The sequence below is a fragment of the Siphateles boraxobius genome, unplaced genomic scaffold (genome assembly GCF_051911475.1).
Source record: "Siphateles boraxobius isolate OS27281-9 unplaced genomic scaffold, OSU_SipBor_1 5, whole genome shotgun sequence".
NCBI classification, from domain to species: Eukaryota; Metazoa; Chordata; class Actinopteri; order Cypriniformes; family Leuciscidae; genus Siphateles; species Siphateles boraxobius.
Window position 1 is genome coordinate 3,293,159 of NW_027509141.1, and position 17,334 is coordinate 3,310,492.

General features: G+C 38.9%; 26 non-coding genes across 26 annotated transcripts; all 26 read left to right on the forward strand.

Annotated features, from left to right (window-relative positions):
• The first annotated feature begins 162 nt into the window (after window positions 1-162).
• trnac-gca (transfer RNA cysteine (anticodon GCA)) lies at window positions 163-234 on the forward strand. Its single transcript has one exon. It is a non-coding gene; the product is annotated as a tRNA-Cys (tRNA).
• A 138-nt stretch (window positions 235-372) lies between these two features.
• Window positions 373-444, forward strand: trnac-gca (transfer RNA cysteine (anticodon GCA)). Its single transcript has one exon. It is a non-coding gene; the product is annotated as a tRNA-Cys (tRNA).
• Window positions 445-1,013: 569 nt separating this feature from the next.
• On the forward strand, window positions 1,014-1,085 carry trnac-gca (transfer RNA cysteine (anticodon GCA)). Its single transcript has one exon. It is a non-coding gene; the product is annotated as a tRNA-Cys (tRNA).
• A 136-nt stretch (window positions 1,086-1,221) lies between these two features.
• Window positions 1,222-1,293, forward strand: trnac-gca (transfer RNA cysteine (anticodon GCA)). The gene has a single exon. It is a non-coding gene; the product is annotated as a tRNA-Cys (tRNA).
• Window positions 1,294-1,435: 142 nt separating this feature from the next.
• trnac-gca (transfer RNA cysteine (anticodon GCA)) lies at window positions 1,436-1,507 on the forward strand. The gene has a single exon. It is a non-coding gene; the product is annotated as a tRNA-Cys (tRNA).
• Window positions 1,508-1,643: 136 nt separating this feature from the next.
• trnac-gca (transfer RNA cysteine (anticodon GCA)) lies at window positions 1,644-1,715 on the forward strand. Its single transcript has one exon. It is a non-coding gene; the product is annotated as a tRNA-Cys (tRNA).
• Window positions 1,716-2,995: 1,280 nt separating this feature from the next.
• On the forward strand, window positions 2,996-3,067 carry trnac-gca (transfer RNA cysteine (anticodon GCA)). The gene has a single exon. It is a non-coding gene; the product is annotated as a tRNA-Cys (tRNA).
• Window positions 3,068-4,227: 1,160 nt separating this feature from the next.
• On the forward strand, window positions 4,228-4,298 carry trnac-gca (transfer RNA cysteine (anticodon GCA)). Its single transcript has one exon. It is a non-coding gene; the product is annotated as a tRNA-Cys (tRNA).
• A 266-nt stretch (window positions 4,299-4,564) lies between these two features.
• On the forward strand, window positions 4,565-4,636 carry trnac-gca (transfer RNA cysteine (anticodon GCA)). Its single transcript has one exon. It is a non-coding gene; the product is annotated as a tRNA-Cys (tRNA).
• A 545-nt stretch (window positions 4,637-5,181) lies between these two features.
• On the forward strand, window positions 5,182-5,253 carry trnac-gca (transfer RNA cysteine (anticodon GCA)). Its single transcript has one exon. It is a non-coding gene; the product is annotated as a tRNA-Cys (tRNA).
• Window positions 5,254-5,389: 136 nt separating this feature from the next.
• trnac-gca (transfer RNA cysteine (anticodon GCA)) lies at window positions 5,390-5,461 on the forward strand. The gene has a single exon. It is a non-coding gene; the product is annotated as a tRNA-Cys (tRNA).
• Window positions 5,462-5,603: 142 nt separating this feature from the next.
• On the forward strand, window positions 5,604-5,675 carry trnac-gca (transfer RNA cysteine (anticodon GCA)). The gene has a single exon. It is a non-coding gene; the product is annotated as a tRNA-Cys (tRNA).
• A 136-nt stretch (window positions 5,676-5,811) lies between these two features.
• On the forward strand, window positions 5,812-5,883 carry trnac-gca (transfer RNA cysteine (anticodon GCA)). Its single transcript has one exon. It is a non-coding gene; the product is annotated as a tRNA-Cys (tRNA).
• Window positions 5,884-6,334: 451 nt separating this feature from the next.
• trnac-gca (transfer RNA cysteine (anticodon GCA)) lies at window positions 6,335-6,406 on the forward strand. The gene has a single exon. It is a non-coding gene; the product is annotated as a tRNA-Cys (tRNA).
• A 544-nt stretch (window positions 6,407-6,950) lies between these two features.
• Window positions 6,951-7,021, forward strand: trnac-gca (transfer RNA cysteine (anticodon GCA)). The gene has a single exon. It is a non-coding gene; the product is annotated as a tRNA-Cys (tRNA).
• Window positions 7,022-7,287: 266 nt separating this feature from the next.
• On the forward strand, window positions 7,288-7,359 carry trnac-gca (transfer RNA cysteine (anticodon GCA)). Its single transcript has one exon. It is a non-coding gene; the product is annotated as a tRNA-Cys (tRNA).
• Window positions 7,360-7,902: 543 nt separating this feature from the next.
• trnac-gca (transfer RNA cysteine (anticodon GCA)) lies at window positions 7,903-7,973 on the forward strand. Its single transcript has one exon. It is a non-coding gene; the product is annotated as a tRNA-Cys (tRNA).
• A 267-nt stretch (window positions 7,974-8,240) lies between these two features.
• On the forward strand, window positions 8,241-8,312 carry trnac-gca (transfer RNA cysteine (anticodon GCA)). The gene has a single exon. It is a non-coding gene; the product is annotated as a tRNA-Cys (tRNA).
• Window positions 8,313-8,448: 136 nt separating this feature from the next.
• trnac-gca (transfer RNA cysteine (anticodon GCA)) lies at window positions 8,449-8,520 on the forward strand. Its single transcript has one exon. It is a non-coding gene; the product is annotated as a tRNA-Cys (tRNA).
• Window positions 8,521-8,662: 142 nt separating this feature from the next.
• trnac-gca (transfer RNA cysteine (anticodon GCA)) lies at window positions 8,663-8,734 on the forward strand. The gene has a single exon. It is a non-coding gene; the product is annotated as a tRNA-Cys (tRNA).
• Window positions 8,735-8,871: 137 nt separating this feature from the next.
• Window positions 8,872-8,943, forward strand: trnac-gca (transfer RNA cysteine (anticodon GCA)). The gene has a single exon. It is a non-coding gene; the product is annotated as a tRNA-Cys (tRNA).
• A 136-nt stretch (window positions 8,944-9,079) lies between these two features.
• trnac-gca (transfer RNA cysteine (anticodon GCA)) lies at window positions 9,080-9,151 on the forward strand. Its single transcript has one exon. It is a non-coding gene; the product is annotated as a tRNA-Cys (tRNA).
• A 142-nt stretch (window positions 9,152-9,293) lies between these two features.
• trnac-gca (transfer RNA cysteine (anticodon GCA)) lies at window positions 9,294-9,365 on the forward strand. Its single transcript has one exon. It is a non-coding gene; the product is annotated as a tRNA-Cys (tRNA).
• Window positions 9,366-15,650: 6,285 nt separating this feature from the next.
• Window positions 15,651-15,722, forward strand: trnac-gca (transfer RNA cysteine (anticodon GCA)). Its single transcript has one exon. It is a non-coding gene; the product is annotated as a tRNA-Cys (tRNA).
• A 1,275-nt stretch (window positions 15,723-16,997) lies between these two features.
• On the forward strand, window positions 16,998-17,069 carry trnac-gca (transfer RNA cysteine (anticodon GCA)). Its single transcript has one exon. It is a non-coding gene; the product is annotated as a tRNA-Cys (tRNA).
• A 137-nt stretch (window positions 17,070-17,206) lies between these two features.
• trnac-gca (transfer RNA cysteine (anticodon GCA)) lies at window positions 17,207-17,278 on the forward strand. Its single transcript has one exon. It is a non-coding gene; the product is annotated as a tRNA-Cys (tRNA).
• Window positions 17,279-17,334: the final 56 nt, after the last annotated feature.

Here is a 17,334-nt window from a genome sequence, read left to right on the forward strand (position 1 = left end):
ATCCCCGGTTCAAATCCGATTGTCCCCTTTATCGTGTCCCAATCTGAATATGATCTTTGGTGTGATAATGCTAGTGTCAAACACTTTGTTCTTTTACCTGCTAGAGATGCATTTAAGAAGATGACTGGGATTTTTTTTTCATTTGGAAAAAGTTAATTTAAAGGGGGCATAGCTCAGTGGTAGAGCATTTGACTGCAGATCAAGAGGTCCCCGGTTCAAATCCGAGTGCCCCCTTTATCATGTCCCAATGTGATCTTTGGTACTTTTATCCTTGTTCACGACAAGCCAAACACCTTGTTCATTTACCTTCTACAGATGAATTTAAGAAAATTACTGGGATTTTTTTTTTACTTTGGAAAAAGCTAATTTAAAGGGGGTATAGCTCAGTGGTAGAGCATTTGACTGCAGATCTAGAGGTCCCCGGTTCAAATCCGAGTGCCCCCTTTATCAAGTACCAATCTGAATGTGATCTTTGGTACTGTTATCCTAGCTCACTACAAACCAAACACATTGTTCTTTTACCTTCTACAGACAACTTTAAGAAAATTACTGGGATTTTTTTTACTTTGGAAAAAGTTAATTGAAAGGGGGTATAGCTCAGTGGTAGAGCATTTATCTGCAGATCGAGATGTCTCAGGTTGAAATGCAAGGGTCCCCTTTATCCTGTCCCAATCTGAATGTGTTACTTGATGCTGCTAACCTAGTTCACAACAAGCCAAACATTTGTTCTGTTACCTTCTACTGATGAATTTAAGAAAATTACTGGGATTTTACTTACTTTGAAAAAGGTTTTCTGAAAGGGGGTGTAGCTCAGTGGTAGAGAATTTGACTGCAGATCAAGAAGTCCACGATTCAAATCCAAGTGCCCCCTTTATCATGTCGCAATCTGAATGTGATCTTTTGTACTGTTATCGTAGTTCACGACAAGCCAGGCACATTGTTCTTTTACCTTCAACAGACAACTTTAAGAAAATTACTGGGATTTTTTTTACTTTGGAAAAAGCCAATTGAAAGGGGGTATAGCTCAGTGGTAGAGCATTTGACTGCAGATCAAGAGGTCTCCGGTTCAAATCCGAGTGCCCCCTTTATCATGTCCCAATGTGATCTTTGGTACTTTTATCCTTGTTCACGACAAGCCAAACACATTGTTCATTTACCTTCTACAGATGAATTTAAGAAAATTACTGGGATTTTTTTTTACTTTAGAAAAGTAAAATTAAAGGGGGTATAGCTCAGTGGTAGAGCATTTGACTGCAGATCAAGAGGTCCCCCGTTCAAATCCGAGTGCCCCCTTTATCAAGTACCAATCTGAATGTGATCTTTGGTACTGTTATCCTAGCTCACTACAAACCAAACACATTGTTCTTTTACCTTCTACAGACAACTTTAAGAAAATTACTGGGATTTTTTTTTACTTTGGAAAAGGTTAATTGAAAGGGGTATAGCTCAGTGGTAGAGCATTTGACTGCAGATCAAGAGGTTCCCGGTTCACATCCGAGTGCCCCCTTTATCATGTCCCAATGTGATCTTTGGTACTTTTGTCCTTGTTCACGACAAGCCAAACACATTGTTCATTTACCTTCTACAGATGAATTTAAGAAAATTACTGGGATTTTTTTTACTTTGGAAAAAGTAAATTTAAAGGGGGTATAGCTCAGTGGTAGAGCATTTGACTGCAGATCAAGAGGTCTCCGGTTCAAATCCGAGTGCCCCCTTTATCAAGTACCAATCTGAATGTGATCTTTGGTACTGTTATCCTAGCTCACTACAAACCAAACACATTTTTCTTTTACCTTCTACAGATCGAGATGTCTCAGGTTGAAATGCAAGGGTCCCCTTTATCATGTCCCAATCTGAATGTGTTACTTGATGCTGCTATCCTTGTTCACAACAAGCCAAACATTTGCTCTTCTACCTTCTACTGAAGAATTTAGGAAAATTACTGGGATTTAGTTTTTACCTTGAAAAAGGTTTTCTGAATGGAGTTATAAATCAGTGGTTCAAATCCCCGGTTCAAATCCGATTGTCCCCTTTATCGTGTCCCAATCTGAATATGATCTTTGGTGTGATAATGCTAGTGTCAAACACTTTGTTCTTTTACCTGCTAGAGATGCATTTAAGAAGATGACTGGGATGTTTTTTTCATTTGGAAAAAGTTAATTTAAAGGGGGTATAGCTCTATGGTAGAGCATTTGACTGCAGATCAAGAGGTCCCCCGTTCAAATCCGAGTGCCCCCTTTATCAAGTACCAATCTGAATGTGATCTTTGGTACTGTTATCCTAGCTCACTACAAACCAAACACATTGTTCTTTTACCTTCTACAGACGACTTTAAGAAAATTACTGGGATTTTTTTTTTACTTTGAAAAGGGTTCTCTGAAAGGGGGTATAGCTCAGTGGTAGAGCATTTATCTGCAGATCGAGATGTCTCAGGTTGAAATGCAAGGGTCCTCTTTATCATGTCCCAATCTGAATGTGTTACTTGATGCTGCTATCCTAGTTCACAACAAGCCAAACATTTGTTCTTTTACCTTCTACTGATGAATTTAAGAAAATTACTGGGATTTTATTTACTTTGAAAAATGTTTTCTGAAAGGGGGTGTAGCTCATTGGTAGAGCATTTATCTGCAGATCGAGATGTCTCAGGTTGAAATGCAAGGGTCCCCTTTATCATGTCCCAATCTGAATGTGTTACTTGATGCTGCTATCCTAGTTCACAACTAGCCAAACATTTGCTCTTTTACCTTCTACTGACGAATTTAGGAAAATTACTGGGATTTAGTTTTTACCTTGAAAAAGGTTTTCTGAATGGAGTTATAAATCAGTGGTTCAAATCCCCGGTTCAAATCCGATTGTCCCCTTTATCGTGTCCCAATCTGAATATGATCTTTGGTGTGATAATGCTAGTGTCAAACACTTTGTTCTTTTACCTGCTAGAGATGCATTTAAGAAGATGACTGGGATGTTTTTTTCATTTGGAAAAAGTTAATTTAAAGGGGGTATAGCTCAGTGGTAGAGCATTTGACTGCAGATCAAGAGGTCCCCCGTTCAAATCCGAGTGCCCCCTTTATCAAGTACCAATCTGAATGTGATCTTTGGTACTGTTATCCTAGCTCACTACAAACCAAACACATTGTTCTTTTACCTTCTACAGACGACTTTAAGAAAATTACTGGGATTTTTTTTTTACTTTGAAAAGGGTTCTCTGAAAGGGGGTATAGCTCAGTGGTAGAGCATTTATCTGCAGATCGAGATGTCTCAGGTTGAAATGCAAGGGTCCCCTTTATCATGTCCCAATCTGAATGTGTTACTTGATGCTGCTATCCTTGTTCACAACAAGCCAAACATTTGCTCTTCTACCTTCTACTGAAGAATTTAGGAAAATTACTGGGATTTAGTTTTTACCTTGAAAAAGGTTTTCTGAATGGAGTTATAAATCAGTGGTTCAAATCCCCGGTTCAAATCCGATTGTCCCCTTTATCGTGTCCCAATCTGAATATGATCTTTGGTGTGATAATGCTAGTGTCAAACACTTTGTTCTTTTACCTGCTAGAGATGCATTTAAGAAGATGACTGGGATGTTTTTTTCATTTGGAAAAAGTTAATTTAAAGGGGGTATAGCTCTATGGTAGAGCATTTGACTGCAGATCAAGAGGTCCCCCGTTCAAATCCGAGTGCCCCCTTTATCAAGTACCAATCTGAATGTGATCTTTGGTACTGTTATCCTAGCTCACTACAAACCAAACACATTGTTCTTTTACCTTCTACAGACGACTTTAAGAAAATTACTGGGATTTTTTTTTTACTTTGAAAAGGGTTCTCTGAAAGGGGGTATAGCTCAGTGGTAGAGCATTTATCTGCAGATCGAGATGTCTCAGGTTGAAATGCAAGGGTCCCCTTTATCATGTCCCAATCTGAATGTGTTACTTGATGCTGCTATCCTTGTTCACAACAAGACAAACATTTGCTCTTTTACCTTCTACTGACGAATTTAGGAAAATTACTGGGATTTAGTTTTTACCTTGAAAAAGGTTTTCTGAATGGAGTTATAAATCAGTGGTTCAAATCCCCGGTTCAAATACGATTGTCCCCTTTATCGTGTCCAGATCTGAATATGATCTTTGGCGTGATAATGCTAGTGTCAAACACTTTGTTCTTTTACCTGCTAGAGATGCATTTAAGAAGATGACTGGATTTTTTTTTTCATTTGGAAAAAGTTAATTTAAAGGGGGTATAGCTCAGTGGTAGAGCATTTGACTGCAGATCACCGGTCCCCGGTTCAAATCCGAGTGCCCCCTTTATCATGTCCCAATGTGATCTTTGGTACTTTTATCCTTGTTCACGACAAGCCAAACACCTTGTTTGCAGATCACAAAACACATTTGACTGCAGATCAAGAGGTCCCCGGTTCAAATCCGAGTTATCCCTTTATCATGTCCCAATGTGATCTTTGGTACTTTTATCCTTGTTCACGACAAGCCAAAAACATTGTTCATTTACCTTCTACAGATGAATTTAAGAAAATTACTGGGATTTTTTTTTACTTTGGAAAAGTAAATTTAAAGGGGGTATAGCTCAGTGGTAGAGCATTTGACTGCAGATCAAGAGGTCCCCGGTTCAAATCCGAGTGCCCCCTTTAGCAAGTACCAGTCTGAATGTGATCTTTGGTACTGTTATCCTAGCTCACTACAAACCAAACACATTGTTCTTTTACCTTCTACAGATGACTTTAAGAAAATTACTGGGATTTTTTTTTACTTTGAAAAGGGTTCTCTGAAAGGGGGTATAGCTCAGTGGTAGAGCATTTATCTGCAGATCGAGATGTCTCAGGTTGAAATGCAAGGGTCCCCTTTATCATGTCCCAATCTGAATGTGTTACTTGATGCTGCTATCCTTGTTCACAACAAGCCAAACATTTGCTCTTTTACCTTCTACTGATGAATTTAGGAAAATTACTGGGATTTAGTTTTTACCTTGAAAAAGGTTTTCTGAATGGAGTTATAAATCAGTGGTTCAAATCCCCGGTTAAAATCCGATTGTCCCCTTTATCGTGTCCCAATCTGAATATGATCTTTGGCGTGATAATGCTAGTGTCAAACACTTTGTTCTTTTACCTGCTAGAGATGCATTTAAGAAAATTACTGGGATTTTTTTTTTTCATTTGGAAAAAGTTAATTTAAAGGGGGTATAGCTCAGTGGTAGAGCATTTGACTGCAGATCAAGAGGTCCCCGGTTTAAATCTGAGTGCCCCCTTTATCATGTCCCAATGTGATCTTTGGTACTTTTATCCTTGTTCACGACAAGCCAAATTCCTTGTTCATTTACCTTCTACAGATGAATTTAAGAAAATTACTGGGATTTTTTTTACTTTGGCAAATGCTAATTTAAAGGGGGTATAGCTCAGTGGTAGAGCATTTGACTGCAGATCAAGAGGTCCCCAGTTCAAATCCGAGTGCCCCCTTTATCAAGTACCAATCTGAATGTGATCTTTGGTACTGTTATCCTAGCTCACTACAAACCAAACACATTGTTCTTTTACCTTCTACAGACAACTTTAAGAAAATTACTGGGATTTTTTTTACTTTGGAAAAGGTTAATTGAAAGGGGGTATAGCTCAGTGGTAGAGCATTTGTCTGCAGATCAAGAGGTCCCCGGTTCAAATCCGAGTGCCCCCTTTATCATGTCCCAATGTGATCTTTGGTACTTTTGTCCTTGTTCACGACAAGCCAAACACATTGTTCATTTACCTTCTACAGATGAATTTAAGAAAATTACTGGGATTTTTTTTACTTTGGAAAAAGTAAATTTAAAGGGGGTATAGCTCAGTGGTAGAGCATTTGACTGCAGATCAAGAGGTCTCCGGTTCAAATCCGAGTGCCCCCTTTATCAAGTACCAATCTGAATGTGATCTTTGGTACTGTTATCCTAGCTCACTACAAACCAAACACATTTTTCTTTTACCTTCTACAGATCGAGATGTCTCAGGTTGAAATGCAAGGGTCCCCTTTATCATGTCCCAATCTGAATGTGTTACTTGATGCTGCTATCCTTGTTCACAACAAGCCAAACATTTGCTCTTCTACCTTCTACTGAAGAATTTAGGAAAATTACTGGGATTTAGTTTTTACCTTGAAAAAGGTTTTCTGAATGGAGTTATAAATCAGTGGTTCAAATCCCCGGTTCAAATCCGATTGTCCCCTTTATCGTGTCCCAATCTGAATATGATCTTTGGTGTGATAATGCTAGTGTCAAACACTTTGTTCTTTTACCTGCTAGAGATGCATTTAAGAAGATGACTGGGATGTTTTTTTCATTTGGAAAAAGTTAATTTAAAGGGGGTATAGCTCAGTGGTAGAGCATTTGACTGCAGATCAAGAGGTCCCCCGTTCAAATCCGAGTGCCCCCTTTATCAAGTACCAATCTGAATGTGATCTTTGGTACTGTTATCCTAGCTCACTACAAACCAAACACATTGTTCTTTTACCTTCTACAGACGACTTTAAGAAAATTACTGGGATTTTTTTTTTACTTTGAAAAGGGTTCTCTGAAAGGGGGTATAGCTCAGTGGTAGAGCATTTATCTGCAGATCGAGATGTCTCAGGTTGAAATGCAAGGGTCCCCTTTATCATGTCCCAATCTGAATGTGTTACTTGATGCTGCTATCCTTGTTCACAACAAGCCAAACATTTGCTCTTTTACCTTCTACTGACGAATTTAGGAAAATTACTGGGATTTAGTTTTTACCTTGAAAAAGGTTTTCTGAATGGAGTTATAAATCAGTGGTTCAAATCCCCGGTTCAAATACGATTGTCCCCTTTATCGTGTCCAGATCTGAATATGATCTTTGGCGTGATAATGCTAGTGTCAAACACTTTGTTCTTTTACCTGCTAGAGATGCATTTAAGAAGATGACTGGATTTTTTTTTTCATTTGGAAAAAGTTAATTTAAAGGGGGTATAGCTCAGTGGTAGAGCATTTGACTGCAGATCACCGGTCCCCGGTTCAAATCCGAGTGCCCCCTTTATCATGTCCCAATGTGATCTTTGGTACTTTTATCCTTGTTCACGACAAGCCAAACACCTTGTTTGCAGATCACAAAACACATTTGACTGCAGATCAAGAGGTCCCCGGTTCAAATCCGAGTTATCCCTTTATCATGTCCCAATGTGATCTTTGGTACTTTTATCCTTGTTCACGACAAGCCAAAAACATTGTTCATTTACCTTCTACAGATGAATTTAAGAAAATTACTGGGATTTTTTTTTACTTTGGAAAAGTAAATTTAAAAGGGGTATAGCTCAGTGGTAGAGCATTTGACTGCAGATCAAGAGGTCCCCGGTTCAAATCCGAGTGCCCCCTTTAGCAAGTACCAGTCTGAATGTGATCTTTGGTACTGTTATCCTAGCTCACTACAAACCAAACACATTGTTCTTTTACCTTCTACAGATGACTTTAAGAAAATTACTGGGATTTTTTTTTACTTTGAAAAGGGTTCTCTGAAAGGGGGTATAGCTCAGTGGTAGAGCATTTATCTGCAGATCGAGATGTCTCAGGTTGAAATGCAAGGGTCCCCTTTATCATGTCCCAATCTGAATGTGTTACTTGATGCTGCTATCCTTGTTCACAACAAGCCAAACATTTGCTCTTTTACCTTCTACTGACGAATTTAGGAAAATTACTGGGATTTAGTTTTTACCTTGAAAAAGGTTTTCTGAATGGAGTTATAAATCAGTGGTTCAAATCCCCGGTTCAAATACGATTGTCCCCTTTATCGTGTCCAAATCTGAATATGATTTTTGGCGTGATAATGCTAGTGTCAAACACTTTGTTCTTTTACCTGCTAGAGATGCATTTAAGAAGATGACTGGGATGTTTTTTTCATTTGGAAAAAGTAAATTTAAAGGGGGTATAGCTCAGTGGTAGAGCATTTGACTGCAGATCACCGGTCCCCGGTTCAAATCCGAGTGCCCCCTTTATCATGTCCCAATGTGATATTCGGTACTTTTATCCTTGTTCACGACAAGCCAAACACCTTGTTTGCAGATCACAAAACACATTTGACTGCAGATCAAGAGGTCCCCGGTTCAAATCCGAGTGCCCCCTTTATCATGTCCCAATGTGATCTTTGGTACTTTTATCCTTGTTCACGACAAGCCAAACACATTGTTCATTTACCTTCTACAGATGAATTTAAGACAATTACTGGGATTTTTTTTTCATTTGGAAAAAGTAAATTTAAAGGGGGTATAGCTCAGTGGTAGAGCATTTGACTGCAAATCAAGAGGTCCCCGGTTCAAATCCGAGTGCCCCCTTTATCATGTCACAATGTGATCTTTGGTACTTTTATCCTTGTTCACGACAAGCCAAACACCTTGTTCATTTACCTTCTACAGATGAATTTAAGAAAATTACTGGGTTTTTTTTTACTTTGGAAAAAGCTACTTTAAAGGGGGTATAGCTCAGTGGTAGAGCATTTGACTGCAGATCAAGAGGTCCCCGGTTCAAATCCGAGTGCCCCCTTTATCAAGTACCAATCTGAATGTGATCTTTGGTACTGTTATCCTAGCTCACTATAAACCAAACACGTTGTTCTTTTACCTTCTACAGACAACTTTAAGAAAATTACTGGGATTTTTTTTACTTTGGAAAAGGATAATTGAAAGGGGGTATAGCTCAGTGGTAGAGCATTTGACTGCAGATCAAGAGGTCCCCGGTTCAAATCCGAGTGCCCCCTTTATCATGTCCCAATGTGATCTTTGGTACTTTTATCCTTGTTCACGACAAGCCAAACACATTGTTCATTTACCTTCTACAGATGAATTTAAGAAAATTACTGGGATTTATTTTTCATTTGGAAAAAGTAAATTTAAAGGGGGTATAGCTCAGTGGTAGAGCATTTGACTGCAAATCAAGAGGTCCCCGGTTCAAATCCGAGTGCCCCCTTTATCATGTCCCAATGTGATCTTTGGTACTTTTATCCTTGTTCACGACAAGCCAAACACCTTGTTCATTTACCTTCTACAGATGAATTTAAGAAAATTACTGGGATTTTTTTTACTTTGGAAAAAGCTATTTTAAAGGGGGTATAGCTCAGTGGTAGAGCATTTGACTGCAGATCAAGAGGTCCCCGGTTCAAATCCGAGTGCCCCCTTTATCAAGTACCAGTCTGAATGTGATCTTTGGTACTGTTATCCTAGCTCACTATAAACCAAACACGTTGTTCTTTTACCTTCTACAGACAACTTTAAGAAAATTACTGGGATTTTTTTTACTTTGGAAAAAGTTAATTGAAAGGGGGTATAGCTCAGTGGTAGAGCATTTGTCTGCAGATCAAGAGGTCCCCGGTTCAAATCCGAGTGCCCCCTTTATCATGTCCCAATGTGATCTTTGGTACTTTTACTCCAATGCCGTAATCGGAAGCATCTGTGGACACAATTGTTGGTAAGGAGGGGTCAAATAAAGCTAAGGCTGGGCTTTGGACTAGCAGCTGCTTTAGTCCTCGAAAACTCACCTCAGCTGCTTCTGGCCATATAAACCCATTCTGCGATGATCTGAGTATCTCCCGCAGAGGGTCTACTACCATAGCATAGTTCGGGATGAACTTGCTAAACCAAGACGTAAGACCTAAGAAGGATCGTAATGAAGGTAGGTCAGTTGGTGCAGGTGCCTTTGCAATGGCTTCAACTGAGTCAGGGTTAGGATGTAGTCCCTCTTTTGAGATGTCATGGCCTAGATACCGAATCCTACTCTGGCTGAATTTGCATTTCTTTATGTTAAGTTTCAGACCAATGTCTGTGAGTCGAGTCAGCACTGCCCGTAAATTTGAGTCATGGGTGGTTTTGTTTTGGCCATACACAATGAGGTCATCTAAGTAGTTCTGTACTCCTGGTAAACCCTCAAGTACAGTTTTCATCATTTTCTGAAAGGCGGAGGGCGCCGAAGCCAACCCGAAAGGAACCTTTGTGAATTTGAATAACCCATCGTGTGTGATGAAAGCCGTCAAGTTTTGACTCACCTCATGAAGAGGAAGTTGATGGTATTCACTTTGCAAATCGATTTGGGAGAACACCGTAGCGCCTCTAAGCTCTGTGAAAAGATCCTCCATATGAGGCAGTGGGTAGCAGTCAGTAATTACAGCTCGATTAGGCTCTCTCAAATCCACACACACACACGAATTTCTCCAGACTTTTTTCTGGTTACGACGATTGGTGACACCCATGGCGAAGCATCAATCTTTTCAATTATTCCGTCTCTCAGTAAGCGATTAATTTCCTTGGAAACCTCCTCCCGTACACTCAACGGTAATCTGCGTAGTTTGTGCTGCACTGGTTTCACAGACTCATCAATCTGCACTTTGTGCACGAATCCTTTGACACATCCTGGTGAGCTGGTTGCTGTATTACATATTTCTAGCACTGGTGAACCAGCAGGGTCCGATAATGTGACAATCCTATCTCCCACAATGTGACAGTTTAGGGCTTTAATTAAATCCATGCCCAAAAGTGGTGAGCCCGTTTTGACCACATAGAAATTTGCAGTGGTTGCAACACCATCATGCGACACAGGAACAGTGAAACAGCCTAAGGTTGGTAAGGGTTCACGTGAGTATGTGACTAACCTCACTTGAGGTTCCTTCAGCTCACAATTTGCTAAATGTTTCATGAACAGGGTCTCTGGGAGGATGGACACACTTGATCCTGTATCAACAATCAATTCAAGTGGAATTTTATTTCCTTGCGGTGCTTCCAACTGTACTTGGCAACGAATTTTGTCATGAGACTGATTTACACACAGTACAGTCAGTTCAGGCACCACCACTTCTCTGACAACAGCAGATTTACATACCTTTGCAAAATGTCCTTTCTTTCCACACTGATGACATGTGGCCGATGCAGCAGGACAAGTGTGTGCGTTGGCCAAGTGAGTATTTGATCCACAGCGAAAACAGCGTCTTTTATTTGAAGTCTGTGGCTTCCCAGTTTGTACTGGCATTTTTTCATACTTTTGTTTACCTCTTTTGAAACTGGCCTTTGTCCTCGAGATGGCTTGAACCTGGGCAGGAGATGAACCAGTAGTTGAAAGAAGTGTAGCATTTTGTACTGCCGATTCGACTTGCAACGCTAACGCAGAAGCGCGTTCCAATGTAAGTTCGGGCTCAAGTAACAATCTGTCTCTCACCGCGGCCAGAAAAACTATGGAATTACTTTTGTGCCAATAATAATGAAAGTAACTTTTCAAGAAACTAATGAAAATATAAATTGAAACTGAAAAAAATATCTTTGAAACTGAAAAAGAATAAATCGCGGGCACATTTTTTTACTTCGTTCTTAATACACGGCATGTTTTGCTAAATATTTCTCATATTTCTTTCGCTAATCTGAATTTACAAATGCGCTTCCAGAGTTTTCAGTTACGCTTCTGAAGTTTTCGTTTACGCTCCCTGGGTTTTCGTTCGCAGTTCTGACACATATCTCTCGTGGGGGCGGGGCTAGTAGCAGTGTGTTCTCATTGGCTACTGAGTTTTTGATTGACAGCTTACTGACCTGGAAGTGAAGACGTCAGTGTTGTGTTTACATGTTTGAATGTGAGCGTCTGTAAACGCAGCTTTCTATTTCATTTTACTGATATTAAGTTTGTGTATTTATTTGCTGGTACACTATATTGTTGAGATGATTTCTTATAGAAGGAATAGTAGCCTACAGACGAATGATATCATTATCATTAGTCATCGTCACTATCAGGATACTGGATACTCGTGGTAAGTCTTTTTTTATTTTTTATATATACAATACTAATACTATTTATAATGCAGTACTTGCTTTTTAAGGTGGTGAGGCATTTTAGAGCTCAGTGAGCCCATAACATTATACAGTGTTGTCTTGATTCAACGGTTAGCCCAATCATTACATGACTTGTTTATCTACATACGATTATGTCTTTGATTATCATAGTTGCTTCGATTAGATAATATTCCCCCCAGCCACCCCAAACAACATTGGGCTAGAGTACTGTACAGTATCTGTACTGTGTAGCCTACAGTACAAAAAGTACTGTATCAAACAATGACCGATGCCATTGGACCAGAGCGCTGTCAATCACTGCCTGATTCAACCTTGGCAATGTAAAGCCTTTTTTTACCATGCCAATAAAGCTATTTAAACCTGACTTTCTCAATTTCTGATGAATTTGTGATGCAGAGTTTTTGAACTCAGACCACGTCTCTGTTCATGATATGTAAACACAATTATTTTGAAGTATCACCCTGGTCACAATATTTATTCTGATTACTTTTGTGTGATAAAGATGACTGATAAAGCTGTTATATGTAGCTAGTATGAGTAACAAAATGCTTTTTCTGTGTCCATATTTGACTAATAATAATGCAAAAATGTTCACTTCAAATTAACATTTCTGAGAAAAATGTTTAATCTTTAATACATTTTAATAATAAATATATGTCCAAATTCAAAACTTAATACATGCAAGTAATTATGACTGAAAACATCCAGCAACTAGGGAATACACAGCCATGGATATATGTTTATATATAGGGCTATAACAGCCATCTACTGGTTACACAACAGTATTACAGATGATAAATGGTGCATGACTCAGATGTAAATATTTAGTACTGTAAAATCCCTTAAAACATTTATATAATTTGTTTGAAATAAATATTTTAAGTCTTCAACTTGTTACTGTATGTGGGAGTTCAAATCAGTTTGTATTGATTATAATATGTTTCCTTTCTCATTTTTCAGGGAGTTGAGCAACTTTTCCATAAACAAACTTCTGATGCTGACACAGAGGATGGAGTGATAGTACCAGAGATACACTGTCCACATCAGACAATAATCTTACTTTGTTCAGACACATCACATTTGAATGACTGGGATCTTGATCTTCAGACACCTGATTTATTTTGTTTTTATAAAATAGCAAATATTTTAATTTCCTCTAGATCAAAACAAACACAGTTCACAAGTACACAAGAGGTTGCACTTGATTTATATTAGTTTATGCTGATCATGGATTAGCATACCAACAGCATATGAATGTTAAGGGGATAGTTCACCCAAAAATACAATTCTCACTTATTTTACTCACCCTCGTGCTGTCCCAGATGCATTTTACTTTCTTTCTACGGATAAACACGAATTAAGATTTAAAGGAAAGTAATCCATCTCTGCGAGTCCTAAAGATGCTTTAAAAACCACACACAGTGACCGTGATGTCCATGCGACCTCAGTGGATGAATCAATCACTTCTGGAGTGAAACAATAGGCTAGACAAGAAAAATACTAATAATGTAAATTGTAAACCGTTTAAAACTATTAAAAATCACTTCCGACCAACTGTCATATGTACATGAATTACAATCCACTTGTATTATATGGACTCACAGAGATGGATTATTTCCTTAAAAATCTTTGTTTATGTTTATGTGAAGAAAAAAAGTCATATACATCTGAGATGGCATGAAGTGAGTAAATGATGAGAGAATTCTCATTTTTTGGCCGGACTATCCTTGTACCCACCCAGTCACTGCTTTGTTACTTTTACTATAACAGGAACTGTTCAAAGGATCATAGCATCATTTAAAATGTATATGAATTTTAAATATGTATTCTGTATTTGTAATTGTGCATTTTGTATAGTAATGTATATCATGATAATACTGTGCATTACATGTATAGTATGCAGGTAATGTTTTGTGGGTTCTGGTCTTTCCTGTCACAACATTATTGCATCCAAGACTTTCACTTTGATACTTGTGTATATGCCGTATTGACAATAAAGAATGTACATTTATTTGAATTCATATTTGTAATTACTTTCATTTAACTGGTTGTATAAATCACAATTGAAACTGTTGATGATTGTTAAAATTTTAATTTTAAATTTACAATTTTAAATGTTAGAAGATAATATTAACTAAATTAAATAACTAAATAAAATTATCAGCATGATAAAAAACATTCTTTGTATGACATATGTAATGAAATGCCCTCTGTATCATTTGACAACAGGCCACGATTGTAATTTTTATATTGTTTAAATTCCTCTTATGTAAGTGATCATTAATGTTGATGGTGTAAATGCATATGCTGACAATGAGTAATGTGATGGACATGGTTGCCAACCTTGATTACCTGGTTGAAGTGAAACTTTCTTCTTGACGGCTGAATATCACACACTATGCTAGTATTATTTTTAAATTGTAACAGCTCAACCTAATCAGAGCCTAACATGCAAAAGAATCATCAGGAATAAACAAATATTCTCCGAAAACATTGGACACTATACAATATTTTCAGTATTATACAGTAGGCCTATTTTAATGTACAATTACACCTGAATAGTGAATAGACTCAATAGATCTCTTGCACTCCTAAAAGCTTCTGTCGACAAAGTAGTAGCAGCAGGTAAATACAGATAAAATTAAAAAACAAACATAACTTAATATCAGTAAAATGAAATAGAAAGCTGCGCTTACAGACGCTCACATTCAAACATGTAAACACAACACTGACGTCTTCACTTCCAAGTCACGAAGCTGTCAATCAAAAACTCAGTAGCCAATGAGAACACACTGCTACTAGCCCCGCCCCCACCGAGAGATATGTGTCAGAACTGCGAACGAAAACCCAGGGAGCGTAAACGAAAACTTCAGAAGCGTAACTGAAAACTCTGGAAGCGCATTTGTAAGTTCAGATCAGCAAACGAAATATGACAAATAGTTAGCAAAACATGCCGTGTATTAAGAACGAAGTAAAAAAATGTGCCCGCGATTTATTCTTTTTCAGTTTCAAAGATATTTTTTTCAGTTTCAATTTATATTTTCATCAGTTTCTTGAAAAGTTACGTTCATTATTATTGGCACAAAAGTAATTCCATAAAAAACCCGTTCAATCAGTTGGTCCCTTAGCATTTCGTCCTCCATTCCTCCGAACTGACAATCCACCTCCAGATGACGTAACTCCGCTATATATTGACTTACGGTTTCATCTGTGTGCTGTGCGCGTTGTAGGAATTTATGTCGAGCAGCGACAACGTTCACTTTTGGCGTGAAATGAGCATCAAGTGCCACCATGGCCTCATCATAAGTTGTACCCCCGTTTGGCAGCGTATAGAAAAGTCTCTGGCCCTCCGTACCGAGACAATGTAAAAGAACTGCACGAAGTCTAGCATCAGGCCATGCGTCACCTCGCGCTCCGATGACAAGTAAGTAGTTTTGGAAAATTTTCTTCCATGTAGAAAACGGTATAGCAGGCTCTCCTACCGTCGGAAGAAAACATGCAGGCATGGGTACGGATGCAGACATCCTCGTCGCCAAAATTTGTAACGTTTAGACTTGTAATGAAAAGAAAATAAACAAGGAGACAGGACGAGTTGTTTACAACATTTCCAAACTTTACTTCACTCTCCTTCCTTCTTACTTTTAACACCACATACAATTCTGTCTCTCCGCCCCTAGCGGATTGGTTCAGTATTGCAGTCCATGAACATAAATCACAGAACATAACAGTGATCTTTGGTATTTTTATCCTTGTTCACGACAAGCCAAACACATTGTTCATTTACCTTCTACAGATGAATTTAAGAAAATTACTGGGATTTTTTTTTACTTTGGAAAAAGTTAATTTAAAGGGGGTATAGCTCAGTGGTAGAGCATTTGACTGCAGATCAAGAGGTCCCTGGTTCAAATCCGAGTGCCCCCTTTATCAAGTACCAATCTGAATGTGATCTTTGGTACTGTTATCCTAGCTCACTACAAACCAAACACATTGTTCTTTTACCTTCTACAGACGACTTTAAGAAAATTACTGGGATTTTTTTTTACTTTGAAAAGGGTTCTCTGATACCCCTTTTCCACCAACAAGAACCGGGTGCTGGTTCAGAGCCAGAGCCAAAGCTGGTTCAGAGTGGGTTCGACTGACGAGCTTAATAAGAACCGATTTGCCTTTCCACCGGCTAGAGAGCCACAACAGAGCCAGATCTTACGTCACTGTATACGTCTCATGTTGCCCAGCAACGCTAGTGCGGTAGCGCCAAACAGTACGCCAGGCTTGTTCGAGATGCATCGGCTTCTCGCAGATCGATCTCCGCATGACATCAAAACACTGCGATAGCGATCTAAAAGCACAAGGAGTCGTATGTTCTCCAAACACTCCCGCAGCTCCGATCGGTCCGCGCCGCTCCGATGCATCTCGAACAAGCCATCAACAATAACGGACGTTGCAATACTATGTATGCTCATGGGTTTACAAAATACATCGGAGTCCAACGCGTTTGTGCAGCTCGCCGTAACTTACATAGACGGATATTTATAATCGAGCTGCTATTAGCTCGACTAGCTGCTATTTAAAAATGGCGGTCACAAGTTTCTATTCGTCTTGTTGGTCACGGTAACCCCGCCCCCAGCCCCTGACGCAAGTGGTTCTTACTTGGCTCTGTTCTAGACCAGCAATGATTTGGTGCTACTTAAGAACCACTTTTCCTGGTTCGGAGCTGGTGCTTTGCGTGTGGAAAACCAAAGAACCGAATTGAAACTAGGCTCTGGCTCCGAACCAGCACCAGCTCTGCCTTGGTGGAAAAGGGTTATGAAAGGGGGTATAGCTCAGTGGTAGAGCATTTATCTGCAGATCGAGATGTCTCAGGTTGAAATGCAAGGGTCCCCTTTATCATGTCCCAATCTGAATGTGTTACTTGATGCTGCTATCCTTGTTCACAACAAGCAAAACATTTGCTCTTTTACCTTCTACTGACGAATTTAGGAAAATTACTGGGATTTAGTTTTTACCTTGAAAAAGGTTTTCTGAATGGAGTTATAAATCAGTGGTTCAAATCCGATTGTCCCCTTTATCGTGTCCCAATCTGAATATGATCTTTGGCGTGATAATGCTAGTGTCAAACACTTTGTTCTTTTACCTGCTAGAGATGCATTTAAGAAGATGACTGGGATTTTTTTTTCATTTGGAAAAAGTAAATTTAAAGGGGGTATAGCTCAGTGGTAGAGCATTTGACTGCAGATCAAGAGGTCCCCGGTTCAAATCCGAGTGCCCCCTTTATCATGTCCCAATGTGATCTTTGGTACTTTTGTCCTTGTTCACGACAAGCCAAACACATTGTTCATTTACCTTCTACAGATGAATTTAAGAAAATTACTGGGATTGTTTTTTACTTTGGAAAAAGTAAATTTAAAGGGGGTATAGCTCAGTGGTAGAGCATTTGACTGCAGATCAAGAGATCCCCGGTTCAAATCCGAGTGCCCCCTTTATCAAGTACCAATCTGAATGTGATCTTTGGTACTGTTATCCTAGCTCACTACAA